This window comes from Euprymna scolopes, chromosome 35 (genome assembly GCF_053919585.1).
Source record: "Euprymna scolopes isolate OS-2025 chromosome 35, ASM5391958v1, whole genome shotgun sequence".
NCBI classification, from domain to species: domain Eukaryota; kingdom Metazoa; phylum Mollusca; class Cephalopoda; order Sepiida; family Sepiolidae; genus Euprymna; species Euprymna scolopes.
Window position 1 is genome coordinate 62688676 of NC_136516.1, and position 10698 is coordinate 62699373.

General features: G+C 34.9%; 1 protein-coding gene across 1 annotated transcript in view; it reads right to left on the reverse strand.

The window, feature by feature from the left end:
- LOC145259884 (uncharacterized) overlaps positions 1-10248 on the reverse strand; it is a 79782-nt gene extending 69534 nt beyond the window's left edge. The window contains exon 1 of the mRNA XM_080117764.1: positions 9981-10248. The gene's annotated coding sequence lies outside the window, so the exon portion shown is untranslated. The remainder of the gene's footprint in view (positions 1-9980) is intronic.
- Between the last annotated feature and the right edge of the window lie 450 nt (positions 10249-10698).

Consider the following 10698-nt stretch of genomic DNA (forward strand, 5'->3'; position numbering starts at 1 on the left):
TCCACGACCTAGTTAATAGTGCAACTGAAAAAAAAATGAAAGATGCGGGTGGGTAAGTGGAATTCCGTAATTGATCAAAGCAAAAACCATGATGTACAACGTTATGTCACTTAACACCAGTCGTTGCCAATGGTTATTTGGGATCTGTAAAAACAATTTCAAATTATCATATGTATATCGCATTTACTGTTAAATGCACAAAATGTTTAACTTTATTTATATTTGAGTGCTATACCAATTTTGGGTTTTGGGATTTTTTATCTGAATATTAAGAATAATAAAATAATGAACATGTCTGATGAAACAAAAACAACCTTTTCCCGTGGATAAAGGGGTCAGAAGAAAGATTGATTGATACGTTTTGAATGCAAAACCAAGATAAGAGAATTCAATTAATAAAAACAACGATCACAGTATCACTGTCGTTTAATAAATGATTATCGACATAGTTTGAATTAATGCAGAGCTATTAATTTTAGGTTTCTGACATTTTCTAATATCTATCTATACTTTTTTTTTGTACATAGACATAACCACTTATCAAGGCCCAAAGACCACTAGAAGATAAGAGTTAAGAGTGTACAGTAGTCAATTGGACAATATAGTAATCGTTAGTAATGGAAATTCGGTAAATTTGTTAACTTAAGTGGAACGGCTCATCAAGAACTTGTTTATGTTGGACTTGAAGACAATCAGATTGTAGTCAGCTGGAAAACAGGAAAACGGAAGACAATTCCACAGGCGTGTCGTTCTAAGAAAGAAGCTTTGTTCATGGAATTTACGTTTAGGTTTATGCACAGATAAAGAGTAGGAGGAATTATTGATAGTGTTTACAGTTAGACGAATGTTTCTTGTGAAAGTTTGGCGAGAGGGGACCATAGATTGAAGCCCAGTCGAGCACTTGCCATGAAAATAACGATAAAGCAGAGATCTCTTCTGTGAGATAGAGGTTGCAGGGAAGAGAAAAGGATATCTATGAGGCTACAAAGTCTATTTTGAACGCTATCAAGGCAGGACAAGTCCTTTCTAGCAGCTCCTGCCCAGATGTGACAACAGTATTCCATCCTTGGACGTACCTAGCTCTTATATAGATAGAGAATTGCATCAGCAATGAGATATCTACTGGATCGATAGAAAGATCCCACCATTTTTCCAGCGGCCTTAGCAACAGATTTGATGTACATGTTCCATTTAAGATCAGGAGTAACGGTCAAGCCTAGAAGCTTGTCAAAACATGAGGCCTCCCCAAGACGAGAGCCATTCATTTCAATTGATGCCAGATGGAAATTAGAACGTTGATAATATAAAAATAGAAGCTTGGTTTTAGATGCATTAAAAGTAACCAGCCACTCCTTTCCCCATTGTACCATGTGCTCAAGATCAGAGGAGAGAGAATCGGAGAGAACTTGGTCATTTACTGTCTTAGATGTGTTACCATAGATGGTAGTGTCATCAGCATAAATGTCTACGAATGATGGAAGGATGTGATTTGGAAGATCATTGATGTAAATCAGAAAAAGAGTTGGGCCCAGGATGGACCCCTGAGAGACTCCAGCATTAATACTGTGAGCTTCTGATTTTTGCCCATCAACTACTACTCTTATGAACATATCAGAGAGAAATGATTTAATAATTGAGAAGACATTTCCAGCTATACCATAGCTGGAAATCTTGTGAAGTAAACTTTTATGCCATACCCTATCAAAGGCCTTTGATATGTCAAGAGGAATTTCCCTAGAAAGGTTGCCTCCATCGAGAGAGTTATTGTTGTTGAAACGGTTGATTACTTCTCTATTTAACACAGATTCCAGCAACTTACTCATGATTACTTATTGGCCTGTACTGAGAGAGAGATGAGCGATCACCTGAATTCTTAAATATGGGGCACACTGATGAGATTTTTCAGGGTAATGGGAAGCAATTCTCCTTAAGACAACGTTTAAACAGTTTTGTAAGGATGATGGGCGCTAGTTCTGGTTGAAGTCTTTTGAGTACTGTAATTGGAATACTGTCAGGCTTTTGATTAGCTTTGCAACATCACACACAGATATTTTTATATCACATAACGTGTTTTCTGATACAGGAGAAAATATTGGGGGTTGGCGGCCTTGGTCATAAAGGGTAGAATTGGCTGCAAAGTTCTTGGCAAGGAGTTTGGATTTGTCTGATGTTGATGAGATTACCTCAGGTCCATTGATGATAGTTGGGATAGAGCACACGCTTCTGTTCAGGATTCTATTTGCTATTTGCCAAAACTGGTGGGAACCAAGCCGCTGCTCAGCTACTTTGGACTTGATGGACTAAGCATAGAACTCTCTTGCGTTCTTTATTACTTTCTAACAATGGTTGCTGGCAGTCCTGAAAGTGGCTTTAATCTCCATACATCTATTACCGTTGGAAGCAATGGAAAAAGTGATTTCTGTGCGCAATGGCGGCAGCACATTCTGGTGGGAACCATGGCTAGCTGTTAGGTTTCTGTTGGAACTGGAAACGGTCTATACCTACAATTAACCATTCTGTCAGGTCTGATACTATAGAGGACACATCCTTTTTAAACATGGAATGCAGAGGTAGATCTAATATAAATGTATGGAAGCTATCCCAGTTAGCTATAATGTATCGAGTGTATACTTATACATCTATCTATCTATCTATCTATCTATCTATCTATCTCTGTCTGTCTGTCTGTCTGTCTGTCTGTCTGTTTAAATTTGGATTATTCGATTCTTTCTAAGTATTATTTCGCTTTTCGGAATACCTTTGAAAGAATCTTAATGCAAGCTGCAAGTTTATTCCGGGTTTGTTTTTATTTTTTTCACTCATTGTTTTAAAGGACATGTACATTTTTGCAATTTATGACTATCATAATTTGCAATTTCATTTAATGACGTAACCAGCAAATTCTAGCATTGCTACAAATATAATCTTCTGAGTTCTTTCTGCCTCTGATGAGAAGAATAGTATACTTTAAAGCCACACGGAATAAGGACTTTGAAAATTGTTTTTTGGAGTATTTAGTAAAAAAATAAATTTAATTGTAAAATTCAACTTACAGTTTTAATTTTGTTTTCTCTTATATATATATATATCTTATCTATATATATATATATATATATATATATATATATATATATATATATATATATATATATATATATATATATATATATATATTCAGAAAAGTATTGTTGAATAGCATGGAGTGTTTTTGCTTAATGAAATTTTTTTGTAATTTTTCAATTTTTCGAATTGTTGTTCTTATTTCTCGGTCGAATCTGTGCAAGAAAGTCCCATAGTCGTCTTTAAACCATTGTACACTTATTTTAGCCACTTTCTTAACACGTTAAAAATATTTTCTTTTTTTTTTACAGATGGCTTCGCCAGTTCAAGAAATTTAATATAATTTTAATTGAAGCATATAAAAGCATCCAGATTTTAATTGAATTTTAATCAAAACTGCCTGAAGACCAGTCGATGTAACTCAGTTGAAAGTACTTGCAAAAACAACCAAAGGAAAGAAAACAGATGGACGAAGACGACTATAAAAATTTCTTGCGCAGATTCGACTGAGAAATAAGAACGACAGTTCGAGAAATTGAAAAATTACAAAAAAGCTCTTTAAGCAAAAACACTCTATTATTTTATGCAACTAAATAAACCATATGTTTATAAGCATGCTGAATGAAAATAATAAAAGAATGAAAAGGTTAGCTCACCTGTTTCAACCATCAACAGAATTAAATTGGGGTTAAGTTAAGAGAAAAAATATTGCTATGAAAATTACATTGAAAGAAAGGAGAAAAATCAAGTAAAAACTATAATAAGACAAAAATAATGTCACAAAGACTTGATATGAATAGTTCCTAAAATCTTAAGGGGAAAGAAACAACCTCACTTACTCAGAATGGAGAATGAGTCACACTAAAATAGATTATTAGATGTTCAGCAATGGAAAACCCGTATGTATTGTTCAGAGTGATTTTTTCATTCTTATGCGAGGTTTGAAATCAGTTAACTAGTCTTTTTGTTATTATATTATTTAATCTGTTATGGTCTGTTCATTGCCATCCATTGTGTATGTGTGTGTGTGTGTGTGTGTGTGTGTGTGTGTGTGTGTGTGTGTGTGTGTGTGTGTGTGTGTGTGTGTGTGGAGAAATAGCAACAGACAAGGCATAAACTGATTGAATTAAGGTGCTATCAACAACGACAGATGATTATCACCAAGACATGCGATGTTTAATGACCCTAGTTTTGAATAAGGTATGAGGAAAACAGTCAGCAGGAAGAAAGTTTGACAATTCTGCAATTCTTGGAAAGCAGCTGCTGAATTTAGAGGCTGTATCGTGATGATGCATTAAAATAGCAAATTAATAGCAGCCACTAGACTGACGAGTCAAACAAGCTGGAACAAAGGAAGCAAGGAATAGATCTGACAACTCTGCCATAATAGCATTTATAAAATAGGCTTAGACTAGTTACATCACATCTGTGTGTGTGTGTGTGTGTGTGTGTGTGTGTGTGTGTGTGTGTGTGTGAGAGAGAGAGAGAGAGAGAGAGAGAGAGAGAAAGGTGATAGTGAAGAAGAAAGAGTGGATCAATCAAATTACACATTTTATCAAGAACCTTCAAACGGGACAGAGATTCAACAACCCAAATCTAACAACAGTATTCCATACAGAGTCTGATAGTAGATTTGTAGAGATAGAGAATAGCCTCAGATGTGAGAAAGTGTTTACAGTGATAGAGAGAACCTACTTTACAAGAAGCAGAAAGAGCAATGGATTTAATATCTGAACTCCCCAAAAAGATTTGACGAGAAAGAAAAACCGAGAAATTTCAGAGTCGATTTCTTGTCAAAAGCAGAACCATACATGAGAATCTCAGAAAGAAAAGAGAAATACATACGATTGAATGACACAAGCTGAGTCTTAACAGGATTTAACAAAATAAACCATTTATTACCATAATCTATAATTGAACCAAAGTTAACTTCTAGATTAGCTGTATATTTCAACTGATCTGAGGGAGGTGGATGAGAAGTGACATCAGAATAGAGATTGGCTTCATCAGCAAAGATGTTAATTTTCGGAATAATATTCCTTCGTCATTTAGAGACGAAACAGTGTTAGGCCTAGAACATTGAAAAAGGAAAAAGAAGAGCATCCAGAGCTTCGATCAGAAAAGACCTAATAATGTCAAGAACCTTACCACTAATGCCATAACCCGAAGTTTATGTAGAAATTCAGAATGCCACTTTGTAATGTCAAGCATAATGGCCCTACCCTCTCCTGAATTATCCATAAACCGACAGATTCGCTCAGTTACAGCAATTTAAAGATCAACAGTTGAACGAAAGTCATATTTAAGATCACTAAAGAAACACAAATTTTCTAAAAAAGGAATAAACTTGCCGTTGACTAATCTTTCTAAAACTTTGCTCATAACAGAGACTAGATTAACAGGATGATGCTTAGTTGGCTCAGACTGATCACCAGCATTTTTAAAGATATGCACAACAGAGGACTCTTTCCAACAAGAGAAACACGATTTTGACAGAAATTGAATAATTTTGAGAGGATAGAAGAAAGTTCAAGAGCACAACGCGTGAGAATGAAAACAAGAATTGAATTATGACTTAGACTGGTCAAAATTGGAAAGAATCCTAACATCCATCTTTGGAGTAATAATTACAGAATCAAGAAACTTACCAGTTTTCAAAACGAAAATCCGGAAGAACATCAACAGAATCATCAATAAAAGAATCGTTAGCTAAAATTTGAGGAAAGAGATCAGCCTTATCTTTAAAAAATGAAATGACCTGGAAACCATTAAAAAGAGGGGGAATAACAGGCGTATCACTATTAATAACATTATTATAGATTCTCCAAAAATCATGAGGGCCAACTTTTTGAGATGATATAGTCACACACACACACACACACACACACACACACACATACACACACACACACACACACACACACACACACACACACACACACACACACATATATATATATATAAAAAATATGCATCAAGTGCTCTTGAAAGCCAAATCACAATGTAATATTAGGAAAATAAACAAATATTTTATTTGTTTGAAATTTATAACATAAATATATTTCGGAGTTAAACTCCATCTTCAGTATGTTTTTTTTTCTTTTTTCTTTTCTTCTTTTTCTCCGTGTTGTAAAGTCCGAGAAAGAAAACTAAAGAGCCGCACATTGTACCTCAGCGGTTGTATTTGGAAATCTTGGAACAGTGTGTAGGCAACGCAAGAATATATATATATATTTTTTTTTTTACACATGGCAACAAAGAAATATAAAAAGAAATTTACGATATCCCGTTACAAAAGAAAATAATGAAACGAATGGAATGAAGGAAACAAAAACTCAATTGCTGGATAAAATAAACATGTCGTTTATTTACTGTTGAAAAATGAATGTTTTAGGTATAACACGTGTTCATATCCACGTTCGGGTGTAACCATCATTTGTTGTGGGACGTGTAGTATAGAAGGAAAAGGAAATGTGTGTTCATCTCACGTTCGAGACACTATCGTTTGTTCGCGCGTGGAAAGAGAAGTGAGTAATGTAGTGGAAATAGGAATGACAGTCCAGCGTGTAGACAAAGAAAAAGATAGAGGGTTGACATCAGTAAAGCTGTGCGCCATGTTAGCAGTCAGCTACGCGAAGGTATACTCAGTCACAAGTTGTATATATGGAGAGAGAAAGATGAGAATGTCAATCCAGTTCATGGAGAGAGAAAGCGTATAAGGTGTACGTACTGTTTGTTAGCTTTTTGCCCCACATGGTAGCAAGTGACGTGAGATGCGCGCGTGTGCGCGGGACTGCCGAAACAGCAGCAGCTGGTCCGTAGACCACTCACCTCGGAAGGCGAGTTGGGAAAGAAAGAAGCTGCTTATTGCTCTTGCTTTTATAGTTGTTTCCGGGGGTCTTTTGTGCATGTGTGGATTTCCTTTGAAAGGGGAAGTGACGTTGTCCATGTGTGCATACGTGTGCGCATATGTGAGTACATGTGTGCACATTAGCGTGTGTGTGCATACAAGTGAATGTGAGTGTATATACGCGAACGTGAATATATGTACGTGTGTGGACGTGCACGCGTATGTTTGTGTGCACGTATGTATATGACAAGAAATATGGCTTGAAATGTGAACGCGTGTTTTTGTGTGAGACTAGAAAAGGCTCGCGCAAATGTAACACCAACCGGTTCTAATGAGACAAGCGGGATGCAAAAATAAACACAACGATTGAACACAACAGCATGCGAGAAATAACAAAACAAACACTTTTCCAAATAATATACAAAAAATAGGTTTATTAAAGATAAAAAGAAAAATTTAATGAAAACAAAATATATTCAAAATTATGGGGTTTGGGATATTTCTAAACATATAACATGAGCGAGAGTCTTGGAAAGAACAGCGCAACTCGACCACGAGGAAAAATTAATTTTCAGTCTGATAGAAGGAAAAACAAAATTTACACTCACGGTTTTTTTTTTTTTTTTTTGTCTTTGTTTTGTTCTTTTTCTTTTCACAACTTGTTAGCGATGGATTCAGTTCGAGAGAATCCTTTTGTGGGGAAAGAAAGTTCTTATAAATTCACAGTTATTCCATTTTTCTCTTTTTCTTTTTTTTTTTTTTCTTTTTTTTTTTTTTCTTCTTATCTCAACGTTTCGTATTCATATCTGCCGTTGGTTTTCGGTTTTCCGAAATAGCGTTCCTTTTTCCTCTTTTTTTTTTTTTTAATTTGAAGCGTCTCCTTTCCCACGAGGAGAGAAGTTGTCTCTCCTCCCACGAGGAGAGAGGTTTCTTTCCCGTTCGACGGTCAAAGCAAAAAAGCTGAATGAAGCCGGAATCCAGGTCTTAAAAGAAAATGTGGGAAAAGGAGGGAGTTTTAACTGCTGCCCTTCCCTTTCTCCGCTTCGTATTCCGATCTAAAAATTGAATTGACGAAATCTCTTTCTTCACCTCTTGGCTGATGAAATATCTGCTGGTTGAATCCTTGGCTTTCGAGACCGGATCAGAGTGCAGTATCTGTTCTGCTGCTATATTTCACTTTTTCTGTCCTTGGTCAATGAAAGAGAATTCCTTCGCGACTGAAACAATTTCTACCTCTGTCTACGCCCAGAGCACCCCTCTCTACAATCAAAATTTATTGTTCGACTGAATACTCCAAAAAACAAACAGAGTTTCAAAGAATGCTATTCTTGCTATTCTTTTCTAATTTGATGATTTCTTTCTGCCTCTGATGAGAAGAATAGCATTCTTTGAAACTCCGCGGAATAAGAACTTTGTAAATTGTTTTTGGAGTATTCAGTCGAACAATAAATTTTGATTGTAAATTTCACCTTACAGTTTTCATTTTCTTTCTCTTCGAATTTTAAAGTAACCCCCCTCCTCCCACCCCCACATTTTCTCCTTCCCTCATGTATCCCTATGCCCTCAGCCACACCAGAAATGAACCTCCCAGACCCTCCCCCACAAGTTCCTTAAACCCCAAAACTAAAACATTATCGACATACCAAACGCCCCCACCTTCCATCCTTGTTCCCTTCCTCTCTTTCTCTTCCGCCCTCCTCGCAACCCCCCCCCTCCTGACCTCATTCACTCTTCCACTCTTTCATCCCAAAATAGCGAACATTTCTGTAAAAGTCTGAGGACGCTACAGACAGCCAAAAAAAAAAAGGGCGTGTAGCCGAAACAATAATGTAACTTAACAGAAAGATATGGTAATAAAAAATAAAACGCATATTTGCTCTACAACAGTATTGAGCACTTTCTTCAGTTTTTATTAATTAAAATCCCCACTATATATATATATATATATATATATATATATATATATATATATATATATATATATATATATATATATATATATATTCGCTATATATATACATTTGGAATTAAGTCTTAAGCTACGTAACTGATGCAACAAAATTACCAAGGATGCAACAAATTTCCATGTATCTAACACAACAATCCTATGCATCAACATGACAATATTATAAACATTAACATTTGCAGATAGCAAAAATATCAATTCTGTTATTTAAATTATGTATGAATATGTTTAATCTAAAAAAGAAATTAATTGCAAACTTTAAAATAAATTTCAAACTACGGTACGTTATAGTGTATTTAAGTGATATAAATATTTTTTTAAAATAATAACATTAGAAATATATTTATTGTTATATACTGAAAAAAAGACTCTGATCAGCATCTTGGGAAGTTAAGAAGGTCAAGAAGTGGAAGTATCATGTATTCGAAAATAGTATGTCATTTTTAACATATTTTACATTCTTTTTTTTTTTAACCTTCTTCACCCGGATAATGGCGGATAGGTACAGCTCATAAAGAATAATGTTGTCAATTATTAGCATGAAAATTCATCAAAGAAATTGGATGACATTCTCACGCTATGGTTAGAATTGTCTTTTGAAATATGGGATTCGAAAACAGTTTGCAAATGCCGAATGTGAAGTGATCGCATTAACATTTTCAACCGACAAATGTGTACGATTTGTTTAAATATTACAAAGAAAGTAAATAACTTGATTGCTCACCCCTATGAACATCGGAGTGTATTGACCGAGAAGCGTAATTAAGTATTATAACATGTTGTCAGAACATATCATGAATTCATCAAGTTTTAAATATACTACTGAGTGATTTTCTCAGTATGGTTTCGATTGCATAATCTTAGAAGATTTCAGCAGTTATTTTTGAACGAATGTAAACTTATTAGAAATTACACTAATTGTAAAGTAAAAAAAACATCTGTTAGGAGATGCGATTTTCTCTCTCTCTCTCTCTCTCTCTCTCTCTCTCTCTCTCTCTCTCTCTCTCTCTCTCTCTCTTAATAAACACACATACATACACAACCAATTGATATGTCGTAAACCAAATGACTATAAAATCATTTTTAAAAGGAGATAACACTTACCTTCATTATTCCGGATTGTTGCTCGATTTCATTTATCTAAAGTATTTTTCATCATCAATTTACGCTTGTTAATTTCTTAATTTCAATCTTTTTTTTTCATTGGGTAACAGTTTTGTAAATTAATATATAAAATTAATAAATTAAAATAGTACAAAAGTTTGCTATAATGGACAATGTCTAGGAAACTAATCCAGATTCAAATTCCAAAACAAAAGTTTTGACCACTTGAAGTTATGGCCGATTGTAGTTATTCTGCTCTCTCTCTCTCTCTCTCTCTCTCTCTCTCTCTCTCTCTCTCTCTCTCTCTCTCTCTCTCTCTCGGCATGTGTGTTACGTTGTGTAGGTATTGATCCCTTTTATGCATTATTAATTGTAAATTGTAGTTTCTTTCACATAAACAACCTTAACTGTTCTGTTTCTTTCCCCTGGAAACGGCTTTGCTTGGGTGAAGACGAAATCGTTTCGCTTCAAAATAAAAAAAAGTCTGAAAAATAAACATTTGACAAAAGAACAATACCAGTAACTATCAACAGTATCAAAAGATAGAGTTTCTAATTAGCTAACAATCTATATTCTCTTCAGATTGTCTGTACTGGTAGATCGCTGTATTAAGGCCACTGAAAGGAGGCCTTCACTAGGTGTGTCAGAATTTGGGGGGAATTTTTTTACACCCTTAACACAAAACTGCGAATAAAATATAAAAAAAACTCGTAATTTC